Below are 13,046 nucleotides of genomic sequence, written 5' to 3'. Positions count from 1 at the left end.
TACTTTTATTTTATATTTTAGGATAATTTTTGGATCCGGTCTATTTTGGGAGGGGGAGTATTTATTTATTGAATTTGTGGACATTACACAAAAAGTTTCTATAAGTAGAATCATAGTTTTCTTGTAATATATTTTATTGTTGATTGCTGTAGGGTATGGATGCCACATGACAATAATCCAATCGTTAAGTAGCACAATTAATAGGGTGCTTATAACTCAATTTGTCATATACTTAGGGGGTACTGCTTGTTTGGCATTTTCATACAAAAGCCAAATGACATATTTGCAAATAAAAAATAATTTGTGAATAAAAAATTTGTACTTGTTTTTAACCATAAAAAAGCCAAGGCAGAAAAATAAATATGATGAAAAAACCCCAAAATCTACTATAAATTTAAGGCTGAAAATTTAAATTTTTAGGGTATAAGGATAAGTAAATGCGAAAAGATAGGGTTGTTAGTAAATAAACTATGTTTCCTTGGCTCACGCAATTGCACTACTAGTTTTTCTACTAAATTCTATATGTATGTGTAAATACCAGACTATAATGCCAATAATAAAATGACATAATTTTTCAAATAATGGAATTGACAATCAATTTTAATTTTATACATAGGTTCATATATGCTATCATGAAAATAATTTTATGACAAGTTAAATAACATAATGGATGAACAACAAAAGAAGAAAAATAATAACTTGAACAATTTTAGCAGATTGCTTCAATTGTGTAAAATAATAATAAATGCGTAATTGTACAAAATAAAAATAAATTTCATACAAATTTTACTTCAAAACATATTTTGGTATATTTAACTTACTTTATTAGTAATTATATATTGGGAAATCAATAAAACAACTAAAATGCTTTATTCATCTCATCATCACCATCATAGATAATCAAAATAGTTAATTTCGCAAAACCATTTTCTCAAATAAGTTCAAACCACAAAACTATACTCAATGAACATAATTATGTTCCTGATCATGACTAATCAACTAGTTTTAATCTACAAAGTTTGTACAAATTTACCCACATGATGTGATAAGAGTTTCGAAAGTTCACACACTCTAGTTTGTTCAATACCTGCTGGTATCCCATAGTCTACATGTCGAGTGTGGACTAGAGATTACGACATAGACTTTACGTTGCATAATGCCTAACCTTGCACCAGCCGACATGCGTTAATCCTCTTGTTGGTGTTGTTATGGGTCAAATTTTGGTAGACGTTAGTATTTTGATCATTGAAAGGGTGTCGTAATATCAGAAGCCAATGCGTTCACATAAATATTCTATAAATGGTGCCGATAATTTTCTAAGTGTTGGAGCGTAGGTTTGGCAGCTGATACATATGCGACAAGGTATTAATATAAGAAGATTGATGGTTTTCAAATCAAACTCGAAAATTGTATTCTTGGATTCATTGTTTCTTTTTTATTGATAGAGATTTCTAATTGGTTGCTTGTAACCAGATCGGACTCGTTTTTCCTAAGGGCATAAATATGTCCACTCAGAGTCCTGTAAAAGGGAATAAATCTCAATACAATTTTAGCACATCGCTAGCTTAGTTCGTAGTTTTCATGAGAGCGAGCTCTCGGCGGGCTGCATTAGTTAAGTTTGATATCCAACATGTGGATAAGTTCTCGACATATAATAGTTGTATCAACGAGATGAAGACTTTCTTGGTTTAGTCCAATATTTTGATCAACCTTGTACAACAGCTGGCTATAGAATCAGTTTCAATTCAAGTTACATTTATATCTTTGAACAATCTAGTTGATTGATTTAAGTTACTTTTATATCTTTAAACTATCTAGGTGATTAATGCACAATCCTCCAGGTTAGCTTAAGACTTTCTTGTTCAATCTAATATGGTGATCAATGAAAGTGCATCCAGCCCCTAAAGCGGGTTTTGAATGATTAATGACCATCCTAGTCAAAGCATGTGTGCACTAACCGCTTGTGATTGCAGAGAAGTAAAGCGAAGCATAACTTGCACTCTATTGCGAAAGGTTCAAGTTAAAGTAGAAGTGACCCGTAAGACGAAGAGCGAACGGATTTGAAGCTTTAGAAATAAGTTTTTCTTTTTCTCTTTGAGTCATAGGACACTCTATACTATTAAGAGGGGTCACCTAGTCAACATATGCATCCGTGAATGATCTAGTGAGTGCTAGAGGCTAGAAAAGAAATTTTCCAGAGAACCTAGACCGGAAAGTCCGGTCAGGACCGGACAGTCCGGCCCAGGAAGCTACCAAAACCCAAGTGTGGGCCAGATGGTCCGGCCCCTGGGCCAGGATAGTCCGGCCCATGCAACTTTATCCAACGGCAAGCTGATGTTTGACAGCCCTATATAATCCACCTCGGGATTCTATCCGTTGGAGAGGCTTCAAGTTCAAATCATAGGGTTCCTAGGCTGGTTCTAGCCCTCTCCAAGCCTCCCCCACCAATCTCAACACGTCCTAGAGTGATTAAAGAGAGAATCTAACCTAGGCTATGTTGAAAGGGATTAGTGAGTGACATTGAGAGTTCTTGAGCCTTCAAGAAAGTGTTCAAGTGATCTTGAGCGACCAAATGGATGCGTGTGGAGACGTGGAGGCCTATTACTCTTGGAGCTTGAGCTCCTAGACGGATAGGCGTCTCTCGCGAGCCTCCAAGCTTTGTGGATTGCCCGGGAACAGGTTTGTGAAGTTTGGCGCCTAATCTCCACAAGGAAAAAGGGAAGTTCTCTAGTGGATTCTTGAGCTTCTTCTTAGAAGGTTGCAGGGTAGAGCGAATTGCATCCAAGGACTAGGCAAGAGGTTGATCTTGACCTTGGTGGTCGATCAAGGACTTGTTAGTGCCAAGGAGTGGAATTTGAAGACCCGTGTCAATCTTTTGTGAAGAAGCCAAGAGAGGAAAAGGATCAAGAGAGATCCCGCTCAGTGGAGCGCCTCAACGGAGAGTAGGATCGAAGGATCTGAACTTCAGGTAAAAATCTCTCGTGTTCTCATTTGTGTCTTCACTTCATTTCTAGATGTTCCTGTGTTCTTTCTGAGTTCATTTTCAACACAAATACACTACAAGTTCGCAGGAACTTCACCAAGAAATAAGGACTGAAAAGCCCTCTCTTTCACTGACCGGACGGTCCAGTGTTCATACCCGAATAGTTCGGCCAGAGCTCTCGGTGCAACCTGAGAGCGCAGACCGGATGGTCCGGCCCCTGAGCCCGAACGGTTCGGCCCTACTAACTGCTGCATTTCGAATGATTTTTTAGGTCGCCTATTCACCCCCCTCTAGGCTATCTCCCTGGGATTTCAATTGGTATCAGAGCAGGTTCTTCTGAAAAGGCTTAAATGTTTGAAGTGATCCAAGATGGGAGACAAGACTAGCGATGTTTCCAATAACCATAAAGATGAAGATGGTGGAAAAGGATCTTCTAAAAAGGGAGCTTCTATTGAGTTTGACTACTCTAAACTCAATACTTCTTCTTCTAACATTTCTATCTCTTTCGGCCGTGCACCTTACTTTGATGGTACTCACTTTGGGGCATGGAAACACAAAATGAGACTTCATCTAATCTTCTTGCATCCAAGTGTTTGGAAAGTTGTGTGCACAGGTGTGAAGGATATGCCGGAAGATGAAGAAGATCTCACTCCAGCACAAGAGCTTCTCATCCACCGCAATGCTCAAGCGGCAAGCGTGATTCTCAACTCTTTGAGCCCGGAGGAATTCAACAATGTTGATCAACTTGATGAAGCAAAGGAGATTTGGGATACTCTTCGCATTGCTCATGAAGGATCAAGAGGGGTTCGAGAATCCAAGATCGAACTTCTTGAAGGAAAGCTTGGGAGGTTTGTGATGGAGGATGATGAAACACCTCAAGAGATGTATGACCAGATGATGTTCATTGTGAACAAGATCCGTGGCCTTGGAAGTGAAGATATGACGGATCATGTAGTGGTGAAGCGCTTGCTTCGGGCCATCTCACCAAGGAACCCTACCTTGGTGACTTTGATCCGTGAGTCAAGCGGTTTCAAGAGAATGACTCCAAGTGACGTACTCTCAAGGATCATCTCGCATGAATTATTGGAGGAAGAAGCCAAGAAAGTCAAAAAGTACCCGCCCAAGCCAAGAACAAGGAGGCTGCATTCAAGGCAAAGAAGACTAGCTTCAAGCTTCAAGAAGAGAGCTCAAGTGGCTTGGAGAGTGAGGATGAAGAACTCGCTCTCTTGGTCCACAAATTCAAGAAATTCCTCCGCAAGAAGAGCTATGAGAGAAAGGATGAGGATCGATACAAGAGACAATCCAAGAAAGCATGCTATGAGTGCAAGGAGTTTGGGCACTTTATAGCGGATTGCCCCAAGCTCGCTAAGAACAAGGAGGGCAAGGGCAAGACCAAGTACTTCAAGAGAAAGCCCGGAAGAGCTCACATTAGTGAAGAATGGTTCTCAAGCGACAATGAGAGTGACAAAGAAGAGGAGCCCAAGTCAAGCGACTCCAAAAGCAAAGGCGTCGCTACCGTGGCTATACTTCACCAAGCATGGAGCGACTCTTCTCCAACTTGAGCGACGACGACAACGATCATACGCCGTCGTGCCTCATGGCGCAAGGGTGCAAGGTATATCTTGATCCTAAGCATCATGTTGACTCTAGTGATGATGATGATATAGACCATGATGATGATGATGCTATGCTTAGAAATTTTAGCAAGCCCTCTCTCATTCATATTGCTAAACTCATGAAAGTGCCAAAAGTGAAGGAAGGCTCTCTTAGGAGGCAAGATGATCTTCTTATTCAAGAGAGGATGAGAAATGACTCTCTTGAAAAGGTCCTTGCCGAAAAAGATGAGATGTTGGTTGATTTGTCTAAGGAACTCATGCTAAAATTGCAAATCAAACCATAACCAATCTTAAGGATGTCAATGAAATTCTTGAGGAAACTATTTTGTCCATGAATGTAAGGCATAAGGCAAAATGGTCTTGAAAATGAAATTGACAATCTTAAGCGCAACCTCACCAACTCTAAAGACAACATAATAGTCAATACCATACTTGAATGTGAGAAATGCAAAACTATTGACTTAAGTGTTGTTGAGACTAACGATGCAGCTCTCAAGGAGTTGAAGAAGGAGAATGAGAGGTTGGAGACATTGGTAAAGTTCGGATGCATTCGAACTTATCAATCCAAAGAAACCCTCTTCAAGACCATCACCACACATCACAATAGATAGGTGTGGTCTTGGATATTCCCCCGACACAAATACTAGCTCAAAAAGTGTCATGATCAGTGGTAAATCATGCCTAGTGTTTGTGAAGGAAGGGGAGTCCAAGGTTGAAGAGGAAGGTAAAAGGAGCACTGAGGTCAGGCAGGCTGGACAGAGCCGGACAGTCCTGCCTAGGCTCTCTGTCCAGCAGAAAGGCCAGGCCGGATGGTCCAGCCCAAGCCCTCTGCCCGCCAGAGAGGCCAGGCTAGATAGTCCGACCAGGGCCGGCCAGTCCGACCAGACCCCTCTATCTGGCAGAGAGGTCGGGCCGGACGGTTCGGGCCCCAAGGTCGAACAGTCCGAACCTAGCAGGGCAGGAGAGATAAGCAAAAGCCAACTTTAATCCATGAGGATCTGACCTAGCTTAGACTCCTGTATGGCTCATATGAGATCATGAAGGACAACCGTGGAAATGTGGTTGCTCTCTTCATTGGATCAAGACATGAGAAGCAAAGGGCAAACTTATGGATTCCAAAAGAATTGATTGACATTGTGAAGGGACCCAAACTTAAAAAGGTTTGGGTACCTAAATTGCATGCATAACCTGACTCTTGTAGGCATACTCCTCCGGTGGCTCAAGTTGAGTGATCGATAGCGGATGCACTAATCATATGACCAGAGAAAGGGGTATGTTTACTTCACTCAACAGGGACGGCGGAGATTGCGACGACATAATCTTCGGAGATGACAGCAAAGGAAAGGTAATGGGCTTAGGTAAAATTGCCATCTCCAAGGACCAATCCCTCTCCAATGTTCTATTTGTCGAGTCGCTTAGCTATAATCTACTTTCGGTTTCTCAATTGTGTAAACTTGGATTCAATTGCCTTTTCACGGATATAGATGTCACCATCTTTAGGAGAGATGACAAATCGGAGGTGTTTAAGGGTAGATTAAAGGGAGATCTCTATCTTGTTGACTTCGACAATGATAGAGTGAATCTCGAATCTTGCTTAATCGCCAAAGCGACTCTTAGATGGCATTGGCATCGTCGCCTTGGTCATTCCAGAATATGAAGTTTGTCAACTCTTCTAAAAGGGGAGCACATTCTTGGCATACCTAATGTTTCCTTTGAGAAAGATCGAGTTTGTAGTGCTTGCCAAGCGGGCAAATAAGTCGGGACGTTTCATCCTTCAAAGAACATCATGACAACTACAAGACCGTTGGAACTATTGCACATGGACCTCTTCGAGCCAATAGCTTATCTAAGCTTGGGAGGTAACAAATACGGTCTAGTAATTGTTGATAATTTTTCTTGCTTCACTTGGGTTTTCTTTCTCTATGACAAGAGCGAAACTCAAGAAATCTTCAAGAAATTTGCCAAGAGGGCACAAAATGAATTTGAAGTGAAGATTAATAGAGTTCGGAGTGATAATGGAGGAGAATTCAAGAACACCCAAGTTAAAGAGTTTCTTGAAGAAGAGGGAATCAAGCACGAGTTCTCTGCTCCCTATGATCCCCCTCAAAAATGGGATTGTGGAGAGGAAGAACCGAACACTCATTGAGATGGCTCGGACAATGCTTGATGAATACAAGACACCAGATGTCTTTTGGGCCAAAGCCGTCAACAACGCGTGCCACTCCCTCAATCGTATACCTGCACAAGCTTCTAAGAAAAACTGCATATGAACTTCTAATCGGTAAAAAGCCAAACATATCCTACTTTCATATCTTTGGTTGCAAATGCTTCATTCTTAGCAAAAGACCTAGATCTTCTAAGTTTGCTTCCAAACTAGATGAAGGGGTCTTATTAGGATACGAAGCAAACACACGTGCCTATCGAGTTTTCAACAAAACCACCGGTATTGTTGAAGTCTCAAGGGATGTGACGTTTGATGAAACCAATGGCTCTCAAGTAGAGCAAGTTGAAGCGAATGATGCATGAATTGAAATTTCACGGGAGGATATAAACAACAAGGCCATTGGAGATATAAAACCCCGGGAGGTTGAGGGGGAGCATGAGCAAGAACAAGACCCTTCAATCCAAGATGATCCCGTACAAGTTGATGATGGTGGTGGCAATAAAGACCTTGGGGATGGGATTGATGCCGTGGGCGCATCTGAGCAAGAATCAACTCTAGCCCCCACGGTGCACTATCCTCGAATTCATCAAATAGTACAAAGGGATCACCTGGTGGACAACATCCTTGGTGATATGAGAAAAGGGGTAACGACTCGATCCCAAATAGCAAATTTTTGTGAAAATTACTCTTTGTCTCATCTTTGGAACCAGTGAAAGTGGAAGACGTGCTTGGAGACCCGGATTGGGTAATGGCCATGCAAGAAGAGCTCAACAACATCAAGAGAAATAAAGTGTGGTCTCTCATGGAAAGGCCCAAGCAAAATGTCATCGGGATCAAGTGGGTCTTCCGGAACAAGCAAGATGAGCATGGGGTCATCACAAGAAATAAAGCACGGTTAGTGGCCCAAGGTTTCACTCAAGTCAAAGGACTTGACTTCGGTGAAACCTTTGCGCCGGTTGCCCGCCTTGAGTCCATTCGCATTCTATTAGCTTATGCCGCTAACCATGATTTTAAGTTATACCAAATGGACGTCAAGAGCGCCTTTCTCAATGGACCTATCTCCGAATTGGAATACGTTGAGCAACCGTCGGGTTTCGAGGATCCAAAACACCCCTACCACGTCTGCAAGCTACACAAGGCTCTATATGGGCTCAAGCAAGCACCAAGGGCATGGTATGAGTGTCTTCACGATTTCCTAACCAAGAAAGGTTTCGAAATTGGGAAGGCCGAAACTACTCCACCAAGAAATTCAAAGATGATTTGTTTGTGTGCCAAATTTATGTCGACGACATAATATTTGGCTCAACTAATGTTTCATTTAGTGAAGAGTTTAGTAGGATCATGACCAAGAGGTTCGAGATGTCCATGATGGGATAATTGAAGTTCTTCCTCAGCTTGCAAGTAAGGCAACTCAAGGATGACACGTTCATTTCGCAAACAAAGTACTTGAAAGATGTCCTTAAGAAGTTTGACATGGACGGTGCCAAACCCATCAAGACGCCAATGCCCATAAACGGACACCTCGAACTCGATGTTAATGGTAAGGAGGTAGACATCAAGGTATATCGCTCATTCATCGGCTCCCTCCTTTACCTTTGCGCATCTAGGCCCGACATAATGCTTAGTGTATGCATGTGTGCTCATTTTCAGGCCGCTCCAAAAGAGTGTCATTTGGTGGCCGTTAAGAGAATCTTAAGGTATTTAGTTCACACTCCAAACCTAGGGCTTTGGTATCCTAAAGGGTGTAGTTTTGAGCTAGTTTTGCATATGCTAAAAACAACTTGAGTCTTCGTATTTCTAGAGATCAACTCTTTTGTACAATTGGTCTTAAATACCAGGAGAAAGACTCGAACATTTTCTCTCAATACAAAACTTCAAAATCCTTGATTTGTAAAAATTATTGTCAAAATCTTGTGTGATCTACAAAAACTCGTTTTCTAGATTGCGAAAAGGTTGATTTTTTGGTTGAGGACCATTGTTATGTAATGTTGCTTGTACTGGTCCACAAAAAAAGTCAACAACCCTCGTCTAGTCTCGTTTCAGCCCCTTTGAACTCTGCCGTGTCTGCTTAGGTTAGACTGTCCGCCCCCAGCCGGATACTCCGACCAAAGCCCTTGGCCTGCCTGTTCTCAGGCGGCTGGACGGTCGGGCCCCTGACCGGACGGTCGGGCCCCTAGGGTATAAATACCCTGAGAGGCCGACTCCAAGTCAGTTTATCTCCTCACTATCTTCCTCTCTCAAACCCTAGCCTCCTCTCAAACCCCCTGAGGGGATCTCACATTCCCACTGTTGAATCTTCGTCGGGTTCCACGTTTCTCCTTCCCTTGGAAGCGAGGAACTCATCCCCGTGACAAGGATCAATGACTTTCAACTCAAGGTATTACTTCGATTCGTTCTGCGGTTCTCTACGTTCTTTTGCCCCGATCTCTCAATCTAAGGATATAGAAGACTTTCTAATCACGAAGGCTCATTCTATTAAGTGTCTAGTCAGCTGATCTATTGCGAAACTCAAAATGCATTGGTCGATTTTTGACTCCCTACCCAGGACCAGACGGTCCGGTGTTCTTGACCGGACGGTTCGGCCAGGGGGCTTGACCTGGCCAAGAACCCCGACCAGACTGTTTGACCCCTGTCGCATTCTAGATCCTTGCATATCTTTGGCTCTAACTTACACTCAAACATTCATACCCTCCTTTGATTCCTTGTCTATGCAAGATCATCATGACTCATGGTGGCAGCAGCAATGTGCCAGAGAAGCGACGCAAGAAGCGTCAAGACCCGGTATCCACTTCCACCAAGTCAGATGGAGACAACTCCCCACCAGTGCAATATCCAAGGGGGAGAGTTGGAAAGAAGAAGGTCGATGAGGTTGGAAAGAACAAGGTTGATGAGGTGTCACCTTCAAGAAGAAGAGGAAAGAAACTCGCACACCGAGGTTGTCAAAGTGGAGGAATTCACATTGAGGAGCCTTCCTCTTCCCCTCCACCCATAGGTTCAGCTCGTGGGCCTTGTGACGCTCAGAGGCCGAATCATGAGGCAGTTGTAGGGGCAATTCGCCTCTTTACCAAGCCAGTGTTGACCGCAGCCTTTGGACATGAGACTCCCAGAAAGGCGGTTGACTATCTTAAGAACATGGCGAGAGCAAGAACAGATCGTGGCAGGGCTCCAGAACAGCAGCTGGAAAATAGACTATCAGTTCTACTCACAAGTCCAAGTTGATTGGTATAACTCCGTGTTCCTTGGAAGGAAGAAGTCATCTATCACAGAGATGAAGTGGATTGACTAGGATTTCATGCAAAAACAGTCAAGCCAAGTGGCAAAGACGGCTGTAAACCTTTGTTACCAAAAGAACCTTAATACCTTAATGAGTCTAGAGCACAATTGGAGTGAGAAGCTCATCGGTCAGTTCTATGCAAGTGCGCATTTTGAGGATAGTGACGATGGCTCCGAAGAGAAGGTCCGATGGTTGTCAGAGGGAATTGAATATTCCATCACTATCTCTCAGTTTGCCTCTGTTCTTGGACTTGATGATTCTGACCTTTCAAAGCTTGATCTTCATCTTCAGCCTGCCCTCTCTCAAGAAACCTTAAGGAGACTTTATGTGGACGATAGTAGCAAGGTCCGCTTAGGAACTGTCAATGGACTTCTCCCTCACTTTGACCTGTTACTCAAGATGATCAAGACTACTGTCTCCCCCAAGAGTGGTGATAAGTCAGCCCTCACAGCTCGCCATGCCGCCTTGCTTTGGAGCATGCGCGCCTCTGCATCACCCTCCAACATGATGAAGTACATATGGAATAAGATACAGGCCATTGTCCTAGATCCCTCCAAAGGTCTAGCTTATGCCCCATTCCTACACATCATGATTCGGAGGGTGACTGGTTTTTACTTTGAGGGGGAGTGCGTGCATTATCCCTACCGTCCTCAGATCCCTCAAGCTCCCAAGGTTGCTGGTTCAAAGGGATGCCCTGTTGGATCCTCCTCCCAGCCGCCTCGTGCCTCCTCTCCATCCTTACCCATCAAAAGGGCGCTTTCAGCGATCTTTGGCATTTTCAAGAAAAATGCCGTGAAGATCAAGTCAAATGAGCGCAAGATAAATCAGATTCTAAGAAACAGCGGGCATGAGATTCCACTAGAGTCTGAGGATGAGTAGTACATTGATCCTTTTGAGGCCTATGCCGCCGAGCAAGCTGCTAGGGCAGCCGGTGCTTCCTCCTCTCGCTCTCCTCAAGATAGTGACGAAGAAACTGAAGAGGAAGAAAATGAGGAAGCCGAAGGAGAAGAAGATGACGATGAGAACAACGATGATGATGGCGATGATGATGATGAGGAGTGATCCCCTCATTCCATCATACAGTGCTTCCTTTTTGGTACCTTGATGCCAAAGGGGGAGAAGTTGTAGGGAATTGAGAGGGGTCACCATTTCCTGCTGACAGTGACGGCCGGACTGTCCGTCCTAGAGCCGGACAGTCCGGCCTCCCCCCTCTCCAGTTCAGTCCTCTATCTATCAAACATTGTTAATTCAATATTAATGTCACTGGGTTGTAATGAATGTTTAAAGTTTCTAGCTTGCCTCTAAATTTCCTTGCATGTATGCGTGATTGATTGTTGAACCTTTAACTGCTTATGTGTGGTTTAGACTTAATCTTTATCTACATGCTTGTTTGAGTTGGCCGCACTTGTCTAGGGGGAGCTAGGGCTTTTCATTCTGTGTTATTATTGTTGTTTTTGACATGATTTAACGAGTATTGTCATCAATCACCAAAAAGGGGAGATTAAAAGTGATCCAGCCCCTAAAGCGGGTTTTAAATGATTAATGGCAATCCTAGTCAAAGAATGTGTGCGCTAACTGCTTGTGATTGCAAAGAAGTAAAGCGAAGCTTAACTTGCACTCTATTGCGAAAGGTTCAAGTTAAACTATAAGTGACCCGTGAGACGAAGAGCGAACGGATTTGAAGCTTTAGAAATAAGTTTTTCTTTTTTGCTTTGAGTCATAGGACACTCTGTACTATTAAGAGAGGTCACCTAGTCAACACATGCATCCGTTAGTGATCTAGTGAGTGCTAGAGGCTAGGAAAGAAAATTTCCAGAGAACCTGGACCGGAAAGTCCGGTCAGGACTGGACAGTCCGGCCCAGGCAGCTACCAGAACACAAGTGTGTGCCGGATGGTCTGTCCCCTGGGCCCGGACAGTCCGGCCCATGTAACTTTATCCAACGGCTAGCTGACGTTTGACAACGCTATATAGTCCACCTCGGGATTCTAGCCATTGGAGAGGCTTCCAGTTCAAATCATAGGGTTCCTATGCTGGTTCTAGCCCTCTCCAAGCCTCCCCCACCAATCACAACACCTCCTAGAGTGATTAAAGAGAGAATCTAGTCTAGGTTGTGTTGAAAGGGATTAGTGAGTGACATTGAGAGTTCTTGAGCCTTCAAGAAAGTGTTCAAGTGATCTTGAGCGACCAAACGGATGTGTGTGGAGACGTGGAGGCCTATTACTCTTGGAGCTTGAGCTTCTAGACGGATAGGCATCACCCGTGAGCCTCAAAGCTTTGTGGATTGACCGGGATCAAGTTTGTGAAGGTTGGCGCCTAACCTCTGCAAGGAAATAGGCAAGTTCTCTAGTGAATTCTTGAGCTTCTTCTTAGAAGGTTGCAGGGTAGAGCGAATTGCATCCAAGGACTAGGCAAGAGGTTGATCTTGACCTTGGTGGTCGATCAAGGACTTGTTAGTGCTAAGGAGTGAATTCGAAGACCCGTGTGAATCTTGTGTGAAGAAGCCAAGAGAGGAAAAGGATCGAGCGAGATCCCGCTGAGTTGAGCGCCTCAATGGAGAGTAGGATCGAAGGATCTGATCTTTGGGTAAAAGTCTCTCGTGTTCTCATTTGTGTCTTCACTTCATTTCTAGATGTTCCTATGTTCTTTCTGAGTTCATTTTCAACACATATACACTACATGTTTGCAGGAACTTCACCAAGAAAGGAGGACTGAAAAGCCCTCCCTTTCACTGACCGGACGGTCCGGTGTTCATACCCGGACAGTCCGGCCAGAGCTCTCGGTGCAACCCGAGAGCGCAGACCGGACGTTCCAGCCTCTTAGCCCGAACGGTCCGGCCCTACTAACTGCTGCATTTCGAAAGATTTTTCAGTTCGCCTATTCACCCCCTCTAGGCTATTTCCCTGGGATTTCTATCAAAACCTATGCTATTGTTTGTCAATATTTCTAGTTTCATTTCTTGAATTGTATTGATCAATACATTGAGTACATTAATTCAATTCAACAATTG

Source organism: Oryza brachyantha, chromosome 6 (assembly GCF_000231095.2).
Source record: "Oryza brachyantha chromosome 6, ObraRS2, whole genome shotgun sequence".
Lineage (NCBI taxonomy): Eukaryota > Viridiplantae > Streptophyta > Magnoliopsida > Poales > Poaceae > Oryza > Oryza brachyantha.
Note: the sequence above shows the minus strand (reverse complement) of the source record.